Raw genomic sequence first — 15,645 nt, forward strand, 5'->3', positions numbered from 1 at the left:
GATGGCAGGGCATGGGGAGAAAAACATGTGCTTGGAAAGAAATTCTAAATGAAAGGCTTCCTTTGGGACACCACAAGCAACCCTGACAAGGTTCACTTTTCAGGCCCGTCCACATACCAAACCAGCCTGTCTCCTGGTAGGTAAAGATACTTTCTAACTAACCTGTTCAGAGATGTTTTTACACACTTCTGGAGCAATTAGGACTTAAACCTGGGCCTCCTGATTCAGTGATAGGGACACCACAAGAGCCCCTACTACTGGTGAAGAAAAGATGAAGTCCTTAAGTGATAGTAAATTGTCCACATATTAATCAGCAGCAGGGTGAAAAGGCTGTTACAAGCCTTCCCATCACTGACACAACTGGGGCAGTGATAGGGTCCCTACTCATCACCATCTGACCTGATCAAATATCCCCTGCTGACAAAACAATTACTGTTTGTATCTCCTGAAATTATTGCATGCCTAAAGCATCTTTATATCATAATATGGTTTATGGATTCAAGTTAAAATCCAAACTTGTATGAAATGAATCTCTTTAGAAACATATCAGGTTGCCCACAAGTTACATTAAAATTAAATGTTAGGAAGGGTACATTTTAACTAGTAATGGAACTGCATTTTCATATTGTGAAGCTTTTACTTTAATTGTAAATACTGAAAGAGATATACTGATAGATTGCATATTGAAATGAACAATCAGCTAGTTTGTATGCAAATTCAGAAAAGAATACAATATAATTAAAACCCCTGTTAGTCTTCACAGGCGCACCCATCTATTCTGGATATCTTTATAATGATTTCAGCAAAATAAATGGCACAATTAATTTTTAAACTCCCAGTTACGCCATGGCAAAGAACACAGACAAGAGAATAGAGAAGCAAGGACTGCGCCAGGAAACTAATCTCCTAAGTTTTATCATCTCTACCAGGTTAATCTTTAGAAGTACGTTTATTAATGTTACCTAAACTTAGGGTGGCAGAATTTTCTGCATTTTGGACAACATTTTGTGTCAAAGGCTCTTTTTTTTAAACACTTCATAAACTTCTATAGCAATGTTTGGTTTTGTGTTCATTTTTACTGTGGCCCACAGCGATATGAAGAATACAATATTAAATATAGAAAGTATGAAATAAATTCTCATTTCACAGATATAGAATATTTTTTAATTTTCAAATTATATACCCCACAGAACCTATCTTAACCTTAAGCTTTTACTACATATTTTAAAACAGCCATGAAAACAGAAGAGTGCATTTACGCTACTGAGTTTAGCAAATATATCTTTTCCAAATTCTCAATGGAACTAAGGATAATTAATTACTCACTTAATTTCTTTCTAAAATTGAACTTAGGACGAATCAAGTGCAAACTGGAAAGCTGAACAGAATTTCAATTCCACATGCTAAAGAAAGAAATCTTCCTCCAAAGTGAAATATGGACTGTAAAGAAAACACATGTAAATACTATTCCTTCCAAATAATTCAAATCATTTGCACCAAATGCAGTAATGTCCAACATTCATTTCAACAGACATCATCCACGATTTAATCAAAGGTGAAATTAACAGACACGTTTAACAGTTGGCGCTCTCAAGAGATGACTGGGTCTCTTTTCTAGTATGTAGATTTGAATTACTTAAAAAAGGTCTGAAGGGAGGCTTATCCTTACAAGAGGGTCAGAGGGAAGAGACCATAAAGTTGTAGAGTTATACAGTACAGAAGTAGGACCTTCAGTCCAACTCATCCGCACTGACTAGACATCCACTCTGACCGAGCCCCATTTGCCAGCATTTGGCCCATATCCCTCTGAATCCTTTCTATTCATATACCCATCCAGATGCATTTTAAATGTTGTAACTATACCCATCCCCACCACTTCCTCTGGCAGCTTGATCCATACATGCACCACCCTCTGTGTGAAAAAGTTACCTCTCAGGTCCTTTCCCCTCTCTCCTGAAACCTATGCCCTCTAGTTTTGGACTCCCCCCACCCTAGGCTAGGTCTTCTTGCTTGGCGACACTCCCCAGGACCCTATCATTAAGTGTAGAAGTTGTGCCCTAATGTGCCTTAGCAAAATGCAGCACCTCACATTTATCTAAATTAAACTCCATCGGCCACTCCTTGGTTCATTGGCCCATCCTGATCAAGGTTCCATTGTAATCTGAGATAATCTTCTTCACTGTCCACTGCACCAACTATTTTGGTGTCACCTGCAAACTTATTAACAATACCATCCATATTTACATCCAAATCATTTACATAGATGACAAAAGCAGTCTTAAACCTTGCTCAGAAAAATAACCACCATCAGTAAAAAGTCGAAGATAACTTGTATTAAAGATGTATAGACTTCTTTAGATTCAAAGTGTCGTTTTAAAACTCTTTTCATGGGTTGTAGTGTGTTGTCCATAATTAGCCTTGAGAACGAAGGTTTTATCAGAACCTGAGCTTGTTTGTGAATTGTGGCTCGTTGTAAAACAGCATATTGTCAAATTTGAGCAAAAGTATTTTTTATGGCTGTAATTGTTATTAATTTAATTGAAATTATTAAATTATAATAGAATCTACTTAATCCTATCAGTTGTTAGTTGGGTGGAATCACTTTTATATCTAAATGTTTTTATAAAGGTTAATTTAGATGTGATAATCCTTAATGATAATTAGAAACTATTTAGCTAGCCAATTAGATTCCTCAGTTTCATTCAACCATAGACTAATGAGCAATGGAAATTTTATAGGATGGCTGATCTCTTGGAAGGTTAATAGTTTTAAATTTAGCTGAGAATGTGCAAGAATCTAGTATAAGTACACACATTGGTCATTTATCAAGATAGGATTTATGTCCAACTGAAAATTCATTATCCACTGCTAAGAAAACAAAACAACATCTCCAGTAATGTGCATCCTAACAAAAGGAAACCTGAGAGAAATGGATTAGTCAGTAAACATTAAATGACTCAGCCAAATTGAAAAGAAATATGGGATATTCCAAATGATTAAAGTCATATTTCTTAAACCCATCAGCTATTATGTTTGACATTCTGTTCAAAGCTTGGCTTGATTAAAATTATTACGCACTACAATTTTTTTTTATTGTCTTGCTCAGTATCTGGTACTTAGTGAGGAGTTTGGGAAGGAAATTATTTGCTTCCTACAGAGATATGAGGCAATTTTCCTCACTCCAGGAAATCCTGAATCAGTTGTTACACATTTTCTCACATAGGAGCTAAACATTTTGTTTGACAAATAAAGTGATCATCCTCAATTGCTTTGATGTCTTGCATGCACATTATAATTAAGGTTACTTAATATATAAAACTGCAGGAGAGCAACTGATTTGAACTTATTGAAAAATTACTTACATTCCTATTGGCATTATCTAGAGTATATTTAATAGTCTGATCTATGCTTCCATTTTGATTGTGTTTTATTGGTATGAATTCAGCCAATTGAAAACCAGTGTGGCAGATAAAGGTCAAATTTTCATTGTGGTCATAATATCCTTGAGGGTGGCCAGGCTATTTTCCAACAATTATTTAATCATTGTAATTCTCATTCTGGAATTTGTGCAGTTTAATTTAAATAGGCAAAGGAAACTTTGTGAATGCTAAAGTCAGGCTGAGTAGAGTTTGGTATGGATGAAAGCATTTTTTATTCAGAAATTATAACACAGTAATCTCTTATAGAATCTCAACAGTGTGTAAGGAGGCCATTCGCCCAACTAGTTCACACCAACTCTCCAATGCGTATCCCACCTAAACCCAACTCCCCACTCTATCCCCTTACTTACAATGGCTAATCCACCTAACCTGCACATCCCTGAACAATATGGGCCAATTTGCTCTGGCTAATTCACCTAGCCTGCACATCCCTAGACACTATAGGACAATTTAGCATTACCAATCTACCTGGCTTACACATCTTTGGACTATGGGAAGAAACACTGGATGAAAACCCATGCAGACATGGGCAAAAACATGTAAATTCCACAGAGACAGACATTCAGTCATAGATGTATAGAGTTCTTTGGTCCAAACCATGCACACCAACTACATTTTTCAAACTAAACCATTTCCATTTGCCCACCCTTGGCCCAGGTCCCTTTAAACCCTTCCTATTCATGTAATTCTCCAAATGTCTTTTAAACGTTGTAACTGTACCTGCATCTACCACTTCCTCTGGCAGTTCATTCCACGTACGGTCCACCCTTTGTGTGAAAAAGTTGTCCCTCGGGTGTCTTTTAAATCTTTCTCTTGTCAACTTAAAATTATGCCCCTCAGTTTTGAACTCCTCTACCCTCGGGAAAAAGACCTTTTCTGTTCACCTCATCTATGCCCCTCATGATTCAATAAACCTCTATGAAGATCACCTCACAAGCTTCTCAAGTTCCAGGGGAAAAACATCCCAGAGTATCCAACCTCTCCCTGCAACTCAAACCCTCGAGTCACTGTAACATCCTTGTAAATCTTTTCTGCACCCTTTCCAATTTAATAATATCCTACCTATAGCAAAGCAGCTAGAATGGCACACACTATTCCAAAAGTAGCCTCATGAACATCCTATACAACTGCAACATGACATCCCAACTCCTGTACTCAGCGCTCTGACTGATTAAGGCAAATGTGCCAAACTCCTTCTTCACCGCGCTGTCTACCTGTGATGTCACTTTCAAGAAACTATGTACCTGCACCCCAGGTCTCTCTGTTTGACAACATTCCCCAGGGCCCTAACATTAGCTGAGTAAGTCATGCCCTTATTTGTCACCCAAGATTGGAATCAAGCACAGATCCCTGGTGTTGTGAGGCACCAGTCCTCACCATTGAGCCACCATGCCACCCCAAAGTGTATAATCAGTGGTTCAGTTATATCAGTCTTGTCTCAGAGTCAGAATATTATGAGTTCAAGCAGCATTCCAGAACCCATTCACAAAAATCAAAATTGATATTCCAGTACAGCACTGAGCAAAATGTGTTATGAGCTCATGGTATAAACACTTGGCTTCTACTGTGTCTTTACTGAACTGGCTATAAAGTGTTTGCCTTATGGAAGAGGTCACCTGACTACAGCAAGCCAAGAAGCACATTTATATAGTATTGCATTCCTTTCTGGATAATGTGCCTTCGTCAGGTAGTGACACTGTTGTCACTGTCCCTGTTTATCCATCGTATTTATGTCTATAATTGCTGCTCCCTATCAGCCTGTAATGTCTGTCAGCATAATGCAAAGCCTAGTCTGTTCTGCAAGGATACTGCTTTCATTGGTCATTTACAGCCTGTGCACATGACGATTGCTTTCCTGGGAGTAAATTTGTTTTCTCTTTCTTCCTGTGGGATTTTAAACTGTTGAGATCCCGGCAACGATACAATGCCCCACCAGTTGTTATATCTTGCCAACCTGAAAAGGATTCATTTATGCCAACTTTTTTCTTCCTATTATCCAGCCATTTTTTTCTCGATGTAAATATTCTGACCCTCATACCGTGAGCTTTTGTTTTCCACAATAATCTTTGATGTGGAACTGATCAAATACCTACTGAAAATCAAAGTACAGTATGTCTCTCAGTTCCCCTTAATCCTTACTTCCTCAAATAATGTTTAAACATTTATTGAAATTAGTTGCCCTTCACAAAGCATTTGACTCTGCCTTGAACTTATTTAAGTGGCCTGCTGGGACTTCTTTCAGAACAGCTTGTAATTTTTCCCTATCCCAGATGTTGAGCTAACTGTCCCTCAGTTTCCTGCTTTGGCTTTTGTTTTGGTTGTTGTTTCAATAAAGTAGTCAAAATTCCTATCTTTTAATCTAATGTGACTTTCCCCAAATCAAGTGGGTTTTGGAAAATTAAAATCAATGCATCGACTACTTCATTAGCCTCTTCTTTTATGAAGAGTGTGCATGGAAATGTAGCCAGTTCTGTTTCATATCACCATAAGACCATAAGGCATAGGAGCAGAATTAGTCATTCAGCCTACTGAGTCTTCTCCACCGTTGGATCATGGCCATATGTTTCTTGATCCCATTGTCCAGTCTTTTCCCCAAAACCTTTAATCAAGAACCAATCACTGTCTTAAATACACTCAATGACTTGGCCTCCACAACATTCTGTGGAAGTGAGTTCCACAAATTACCATTGTCTGGCTGAAATAGCTCCTCCTCATCACAGTTCTAAAAGGCTGGCCCTTTACTTGCACATTGTGCACTCGGATCTAAATCTCTCCTACCAATGGAAATATTTTCCCAACATCTACTCTGTCCAGGCCATTCAGTATGTTTCAATTAGATCTTCCCTCATCTCTGGATCTATACTCCATAGAGTATAGATCCAGAGTCCTCAAACATTCCTTAAATGTTAAGCCTTTCATTCCTGGGACCACTCTTGTGAATCGCCTCTGAACACATGCCAGGACCAGTACATCCTTCCTGAGATATGGGGCCCATACTGTGCATAATACTTCAAATGTGGTCTCACCAGAGCCTTATAGAGCCTCACAAGTACATCCTGCTTTTACATTCAAGTCTTCTCAAAATAAATTCCATCATTGCATTTGCCTTCCTAGCTACTGTCTCAACCTGCAAGTTTACCTTGAGAGAATCCTGGACTAGAACTCTCAAGTCTCTTTGTATGTCAGACTTCTGAATTTTCTCCCTATTTAGCAAATACTCCATGCCTCTATTCTTCCTACCAAAGTGGATGACCTCATACCTTCCCACATTGAACTCCATCTGCCACTTCTTTGCCCACTCTCCTAACTTGTCCAAAACCTTCTGCAGCTTCCCTGCCTCTTCAATGCTACCTGTCTCTCTAGCTATCTTTGTATCATCTGCAAACGTAGCTAGAATGCCTTCAGATCCTTCTTCTGAATTGTTAATGTATAAAGTGAAAAGTTGTGGCCCCAACACGAAGTCTTGTGGCACACCACTTGTCACTAGGTGCCATCCTGAGAAGGACCCTTTCATCCTCACTCTCTGCCTTCTGTCAGACAGCCAAGCTCCTATTCATGCTAGCAGATTGCCTCTGACACCATGGGCCCTTATCTTACTCAGTAACCTCCTGTGCGGCACCTTGTCAAAGGCCTTCCTGAAGTCTAGGTAGATAACATTGATTGGCTGTCCTTGGTCTAACCTGCTTGTTACTTCCTCTACGAATTCTAGCAGATTTGTCAGGCATAACCGCCCCTTGATGAAACCATGCTGATTTTGCCCTATTTTACCATAGTCTTCCAAGTATTCAGAAATCTCATCCTTCACAATGGATTTCAGGATCTTACCCATGACCGAGGTTAGGCTAATCAGTCTGTAATTTTCCGTCTTTTGCCTTACTCCCTTTTTAAACCGAGGTGTCACAATAGGGATTATTCAGTCCTCTGGGACTCTCCCTAATTCTATCCACCTTCAGGCCATTCAGTTTTTCTAGCACTTTCCCCTTGGTAATGGCCACCGTACTCAGCTCTGCCCCCCAATTCCTTGAATTTTTAGGATATTACTCATGTATTCCATTATGAAGACTGACACAAAGTAATTATTCAGTTCAACAGCCATTTCCTTGCTCCCCACTATCTCCCCAGTGTTATTTTCCAGCAGCCTATTGTCCACTTTTGCCTCTCTTTTGCCCTTTTATATACTTTAAGAAGCTCTCAGTCTTCCTTTATATTACTCCCTAGCTTACCCTCATATTTAATCTTCTCCCTCCTTATTTCTCTTTTGTTGCCCTCTATTGGTCTTTTTAAGCTTCCCAATCCTCTGGTTTCCCACTGCCCTTCACCACATTATATGATTTCTCTTTTGTTTTTATGCGATCCCTGACTTTCCTAGTCAACCATGGTTGCCTCACCTTCCCCGTGCCTTGTTTCTTTTTCCTCAGGATGAATCTCCACAGTGTTTCCTGAATTACTCCCAGAAGCTCCTGCCATTGCTGTTCCAGTGTCTTTCCTGCTAAGCTCCTCTCCCAATCAATTCTACCCATCTCTTCCCTCATGCCTCTGTATTTGCCTTTATTCATCTGTAATACCATTACCTTTTAATTCTATCTTCTGCCTCTCAAATTGCAAAATAAATCCAATCATATTATGACCACTGCCTCCTAAGGGTTCCTTCACCTTCAATACCCTTTTCCAGTCTAACTCATCTCCACCTTTCTTTGTTTCATCTGCCAACTTAGCAACAATGCCCTCAGTTCCTTCATCCAGATTGTTACTGCATAATGTGAATAGTTGCAGTCCTAGCAGTGACCCCTGCAGAACACCATTAGTCACAGGCTACCTTCCTGAGAAAGACCCCTTTATTTCCACTTTCTACCTTCTGCTAGTCAGCTAATCCTTTAACTATGCCATTACCTTATCCCTAACACCATGGGCTCTTATCTATCACCTTTCATTTTAACTAGTTTTAAGAAGGGTAAAGTTGTGACTTATCCAGTATGTCACAAAGACAGCAATTTTTGCAAATTGCATTACCAACACAAAATCAAAAACGTAAAACACAAAATATTGAAAAGTGAAACTACTACCCATTCAAATGGAAATCTCCCTGGGCACTGATCATCCACAAAAATTGTCAACAACTTGTTTGGCTCCATATGTTTTCCCTTTTAAACCTGTTAATCTTTCTCAAAAAAATAAAAGCGTCTTGTAATGGATTGGTTTGAAAAATATTAGCTAGACATGCTTTCATTTTCCACTCACTCTGCTTCTGTCCCTCTTTTTCTCAGCTGCACCAAATATTAGTTACTGTATTTAAGTCAATAAATGAAATAACTGTGGAATATTGATTCTACCTCAAGTGGTTGTAAGTGTAAATGGTGCAAAAATTGGAAATTTATCAACACAAAGTCTTACACTGGCATTCCTTTCAGAAATATTCAATTACAATACAGTCCAGTGTCAAATATTTCCAATCAAACTTGAACACTGTTATATAACCTTATGACTTTGAGAGAGTACAGCCCAGAAAACTGAGGGAATTGATGTACTGAAGTGAATTGCAATAGAGTCAATATGAACAAATGTAAGGTGCTGAGGCTGGCATGCAACTTTCAAGACATTAAATAAAAATGAACAGCATTCTGCAAAGGAGGGAGGAAAGAAATAAGAGGGGAGGGCTCTCAGTGGACGCCAGACCCACCCAAGATATTCAGCAAGCAATTCCTTTACCTCAGCATATTTCAGCTAAATTGCATTTCCCCTGTATGTGGTACAGGCTTGATTTAAGTAGCAGAATGCAGCTGGAGTTCATGCTAGCCTCTCAGCACTGAGGGGTCCCTTTTCAGGCATGCAGCTATTCTCTAGCATGCATAGTGAAGGCTGCATGTTGCAATCAGGTTTTTTGGATCAGAACGAATGGCCATGTATTAACTATTCACATTTTTAGGTCTTATTCAACATCCCCTTAATTTATGCTTTGCTCTGTCCTATTTTGAAGTATGATGTCTTAAATACATATTCTCAAACATTTCTCAAAGATCCAAAACTCTTGTTCCTTATATATTGAGTTGTATTGGATCCACAGTACAGAACTTGTCCATGCAACTATTTATCCTCGACGTGAGCCTACCTTCACCAGCTCTTTCGGGTGACATGGTGGTTCAGTGGTTTGCACTGCTACCTCACAACAACAGGGACCTGGGTTTGATTCCACCCTCAGGTGACAGTCTGTGTGGAATTTACATATTCTCCCTGTGTCTGTGTGGGTTTCCTCTGGGTGCTCCGGTTTCCTCCCAAAGTTCAAAAATGTGCAGGTTAAGTGGATTGATCACGCTAAATTGCCCAGTGCGTCAAGAATGTGCAGACTAGGTGGATTAGCCATGAGGAATGCAGAGTTGCAGGAATGGGGTGGAATGTTCTTTGGAGGGTCAATTTGGACTTGATGGCCTGAACGGCCTGCATCCACACTGTAGGAATTCTATGATTCATCTAACTCTTTCAGTGTATCCTCCTGTTATGTCATCCCTCATGTGTTTATCTTACTTCTTTTTAAAAACATTATCATTGCACGGATTGGTATTTTACCAGCAGCAGGTAGACATGCCATGTGGCAAGTCTATGTCTGCGTTCAGTTTAGGCAACCTGTGCCCAGGAAAGCTTTGCTCCCACCAAGGTAATCTCCTGTAGCATCTTAGACATGCCTACCCAGACATGCCTGTAGCCTCCCTATTGTCAAGACAATTCCCTAGACTTACCACCATGTGTAGCAACATGAGTGCTCTTCAGGGAGGATTCCCTGCAATCCCAACAGTGGGCATTGCTCCCAGTGACATTGCTGGAAAGAAGCTATTTGCTTGGTTGGCAATTCTCAAAAGTGGGATTTCCTCCCAGATGAGGGCAGAAGTCCTGTCATGAGCCAATTAGCAAACCAATGGTCATTAATTTGCTGTCAGGGAAGTCAGTTAAGCAAAGGCAAACACACCGGCCAACTTTTCTGCCTAAAATTACCACCAGTATCTCAGATGCTCACCAATCTCCAGGCTACCAACCTGCTTGGAGTGTTTTACTGAACAGCAAATCCCTGCTTTGTTGGTTTGCCTCATACAGCATCAGGAGGTGCTGTCTGGCTTGCTGTGCTCTTCCAGCTTCCTGATTGTCTACCCAGGATTCCAGCACCTGCAGTATATTTGTCCCATACATTGCATAAGAAACCAACCTTTGTCTCACTGGATTTGTTGGGGTTTATCCCTGACATTCCAGTTAGCCTTATTGATCCAATTGGAGAAAGTTAAATCTCAAATAAAGAATGACACTTCCCACACTTAAAATGCTGACACAAAGGAGACTGATCACAGTGTATCAGATAAACTATAGCAGCCTTTTATTGACAGTGTGGAGAAAGTGAGGACTGCAGATGCTGGAGATCAAAGCTGAAAATGTGTTGCTGGAAAAGCGCAGCAGGTCAGGCAGCATCCAAGGAGCAGGAGAATCGACGTTTCAGGCATGAGGCCTTCTTCAGGAAGAAGCCCTCCTGAAGAGGGGCTCATGCCCAAAACGTCGATTCTCCTGCTCCTTGGATGCTGCCTGACCTGCTGCGCTTTTCCAGCAACACATTTTCAGCTTTTATTGACAATGTGACTTGCAAACATTGCACAGTTCCATTGCAACTCAAAATACATTCATTTTGAAATTTCAGTGAATGTGTTATTGCAGTTACTCGATATTACACACTTAATAGGAAGTCCTGAATGGAATGATAAAAGTAAATGTTTTTCAGCTTTAAGTTAAATACTCAATAATGAGGTGTTGCATCAAGTTGAATCATTGCAATCATGCTGGATCAATGTGACTGTGAATGTATTTTTTAATCTTTGAACTTCTACCACTTTATCTGATTAACCTGAATTCAACTGAAACAAATTTAATTCACCAAAAATGAAACAAACCCTCTGAAGTGTGACTGGTTTATTTGTTTTGATCTATTTTATGCTTAAACATCACATACTTCTCATTAATTTATCAGAGGAGCTGTTGTCACTTTTCCGTCAGTTTGGTTATATTTCATTTTAAATTCCTACCACTGGGAAGAGATAGCTTGGCTTTATGGGTGAAATTAGTCTTGTCAAGCAGCAGAAAATAGGAGGCAATGAATCAGCATCCTATTTTCATTGAAGTCAATGGAATAGAACACAAAGCAATGCAGTATAATTAGCTCCTAATTTCCTATTGCTCATTCCCTATTTTAACGCAGGAAGAAAGTTACTTCACTAGGTGATACGTTTCAACTCTCATATTGCCAGCATTCCAGGGGAGGACAAACAAAACCTTCCAAGGCACTCTGAATCTCTCCTTGAGCACCACAGCACTGGCAGTAATGGCTAGGGGGAGCCAATCATTTGGCATGGCAGCAACTTGTCCATTAGACTGCATCATAATTGAAATCCAAATGCCTTAATGGTGAGGTAGAGAAGGAAAGAAAAAGAGGCAAATTCTGCTCTCTGGATCCTATTGCCTAGTGGATATCCTGCCCAGTGTGTTCAAAGACCTGTTGGTTGAAATTCAGCATGTTCAGACACGTAAAGCTCCATAGCAGAAACCCAAACATTGAAAAGATATTCTTGCATCAAAGAACTCCCAATAAAAGTTAGTATCCAAGAACAATTTTACATCCAATATCCATCACATCACACCTTACAGAAGGAATCTCAGAATGAATGTCCTATGCATTAAAGGAGCTGCCCAAATCCTCTCAAATTCCAGCTTCTTCCCTATAAATGCAAATTCTTTTTTTTTTCCAAATTCATGTGCATTTATTAATTGGTACCTACTGAGGCAGTTTACTTTCATCAGCTTTTCAGGTAGTGCTTTCCAACTCTTTGCTCAATAATTCTGTACAGAAAACAAAAATCTCCTCAATTCCCATCCACTTTTAGCAATTATTCTAAAGCTATTGGTTTTTAGTTATCAATCCACTCCCAAAGGAAATGGTTTCTCCATATCTACTCTATCAAATCCCCTCCTAATTTGAAATAGTTATATTAGGTCACCCCTTGATTTTCTTTATTCCAAGGAAAGCAATATCAGCTTTTCCAATCTCTCTACATTATCAAAAGTTCTTCATTTCTGATAACATCCTGGTAAACTCTCCATGGTCAAACTGTATTTTGTAAAAAGTTTACTACAACGTACTTTTTTCTATCCTGGACCCTTTTGTGTATACACTCATGGGATGTGGCTCGACCAGCATTTATTGTCCATCCCTAATTGCTGAGTGGGCAGTTAAGAGTCAACCACATTGCTGTGGATCAGAAGTCAGATTTAGGCCAGACCAGGTAAGGATGGTAGTTTCCTTCCCTAAAGTACATTGGTGAATCAGATGGGTTTTTCCCAACAAGCAATAATGATTTCATAGTCATCATTAAACTCTTAATTCCACATTCATTATTGAATTCAAATTCCAACGTTGGCCATGGGTGGATTTGAATCAAGGTCTCCAGAACATTAACTGAATTTCTGGGTTAATAACCTAGCAATACCACCTTGCTTTCCCAACTTGCCCTTCATACATTTTGCTGGCTTTGCTTTTGCATTCACTCACTACCAACCTTGTCTTATGTTATTCCTCCTAAAGTGTATCATTTTATCCTTATAGTATTAGATTGTACCTATCATCTGCCTGCCCATTTCACTAGTTTGTCTATGTTCTGCTGAAATCTGCAACTATCTTCATCTCCAGTTGCTATAGTGCTAAGTTTTGGATTAAACATAATTGCCTATCTTTTCTATCCTGTAATTGCAAATTAGTCAAAGAATGAATCTGAAATGTACAGTGACATCAATAGTTCTGTATATACTTAAAATGAGGCAAATTCAACTGGAAGTCAAAGGTGAATTATTAATTATACATAAAGCACTTAACACATCATAACTTTAGCAACAGAAAACCAGTGTTGCAGAATAATTTTCAGTTGACTTCTTCCTCAATCAGTTCCTAAGCAATAGTTTTACAGTAACTATTCATCACTCAGGATCCTTTTATTACTAAACAATTACTTAATTGTCTTCTTCTTTCCAAGCTGACAGTTTCTCCTGTTGTCAAGTTCTCAGCAATATTACTTTTCCTATTTTCAAAATTATTTTGCGCTGTTTCCTCATCCAATAACTGGGAGGATATGAAGTGGAAGGACAGTAAAGCCCCTGAGAGTTTTATTTCAGTCTTTCTGAATTACCTAAAAAAATCACCTTTAGTTTTTAAAATCTGACCTGACCCAACGTGCCTACTGTGGGACAAGACCTAACATATCTGTCCCTTCTCCCTAAACATGAGATCAGACCTGACACCCAATCCACCCCCACTGTGAGAGTGGATAGACTGGGAGTACTCTTTTCAAGATACAGTGGAACTGATCATCCACAGAGAGAGGCTGATGGGCTGGCCCTCATTTTGTATAAACCCAAATGCTCAAAGCAAGTGCTGCATGCAATGGCTGTCGGCTTGGTGTTCACCACAGATAAACTGACACCAGCACTCTGTTGCTGTTTTCTTCTTTTGCTGGGAAAAGTGATTAGATGGCCAGTTCATTTACTGGGTTACATTAATGCTGTAGTTGTTGTGAATATCTAGTTCCCGGTAAATGTGTTTTAATAGATAATTTTAAGAAATAAAGTTTAACTGTGGAAAATTGGATACAAGAAATTGAAGCACATGAAAATCTATTAAACTTAAAAAAGATCATATTGCTTTAGGAGGTTTAAATGCCAGAAAGGTCGACTCAGAATAGAAAAGACAGTTTTGGAAAGTTAGAGTTAAGTTAACTTAAAAGCATTCAATGAACTCTGAAGGTGGTAAAACTAATTTACTTAAGCAGATTAAAGTTTAAATACAAATGATTGATAGTTAACTTGGAAACATAGAAAAAAGGAGCAGGAGTAAATCATTCATCCCTTCGAGTTTGTTCTGTTATTCAAAATGATCATGGCTGATTATGCAATTCAATAGCCTGTTCCTGTTTCTTCCCCTCCAATCCTTTGATCCCTTTAGTCCCAAGTGCTATACCTAACTCCTTCTTGAATGAAACACCTACGTTCCATCTGCAAAATGACCCAGAGCTTCAACACACCAATGCATTCCTGGCCAACATTTCTGTCTTGGGTTTGCTCCTGTGCTCCAGTAAAACTCAGCATATGCTGGAAGAACGACATCTCGTGTTTCACTGCAGCCTTCAGGACTCAGTATTGAGTTCAGTAATTTTTAGGGCCTGAGCACTTTCTCCCATATCCTTACCCCAACTTCCACATGCCAGGCCTTGTTAAGTCAATGGGCAGCTTCCACAACCAACCCATTGTCAGCTGCTAATTGTCCATGTCAGCAGCTATTCATTCCCCAAGCTGACCTTAATCTATTCCTTTGCCTGTCCAACTGCTATTTTCGCTCACTGTGGTCTATCTTCCCCTATTGTTCACTCCCCCCTCCCCTCCCCTTTACCTCTGATTCCTTTCATAGGTTCCCATTCCGCTGCCATGTCAGTTTAAAGTGTCACCAACCACTGTGGCAAATAGTCTCCCGAAGATATCAGTCCCAGTCCTTATACAGTTTGTACTGGCCTCACCTCCCCAGACCAGTCTCAAAGCTCCAAGAATCTGAAACCCTTCCCCTCACACCATCTCTTCAGCCATATATTCATCTGATAGATTCTACTATTTCTACACTGACTAGCACATGCCACTGGTAGAAATCCTGAAATCACTACCTTTGAGGTCCTACATTTCAATTTACTTCTTAACTCTCTAGTCTGTACCTGAGGACCTCATTTCCTATTTTTAAAACCGCTGCAATTTGTGCAGATGTGTACCATGAACATTGGCTGCTCATCCTTCCCCTTCTAGATGTCATGTAGTCATGTTGAAACATCCTTTACCCTAGCACCAGCGAGGCAACAATTCAACCCAGAATCTTGTTTGCAGCCACAGAAACCCCTAACTATTCTCCTTATTCCTCAATAACTATTCCATTCCCATACTTTGTACTCCTCCCCTGCACAGCAGAGCCAACCATCATGCAATGAATTTGGCTGTTGCTGTTTTCTCCGAAGAAGCCATTCCCCTCAACAGTATCCAAAGTGGTATATTTGTCTTTCAGGAGAATAGCCCTAGGAGATGCCTGTTCTGCTTGATCTGACTGGTAGTTACCCATTCCCTTCCTGTCTGTGGAGTCTTTGCCTGCAGCATG

The sequence above is a fragment of the Chiloscyllium plagiosum genome, chromosome 19 (assembly GCF_004010195.1).
Source record: "Chiloscyllium plagiosum isolate BGI_BamShark_2017 chromosome 19, ASM401019v2, whole genome shotgun sequence".
Classification (NCBI taxonomy): Eukaryota; Metazoa; Chordata; class Chondrichthyes; order Orectolobiformes; family Hemiscylliidae; genus Chiloscyllium; species Chiloscyllium plagiosum.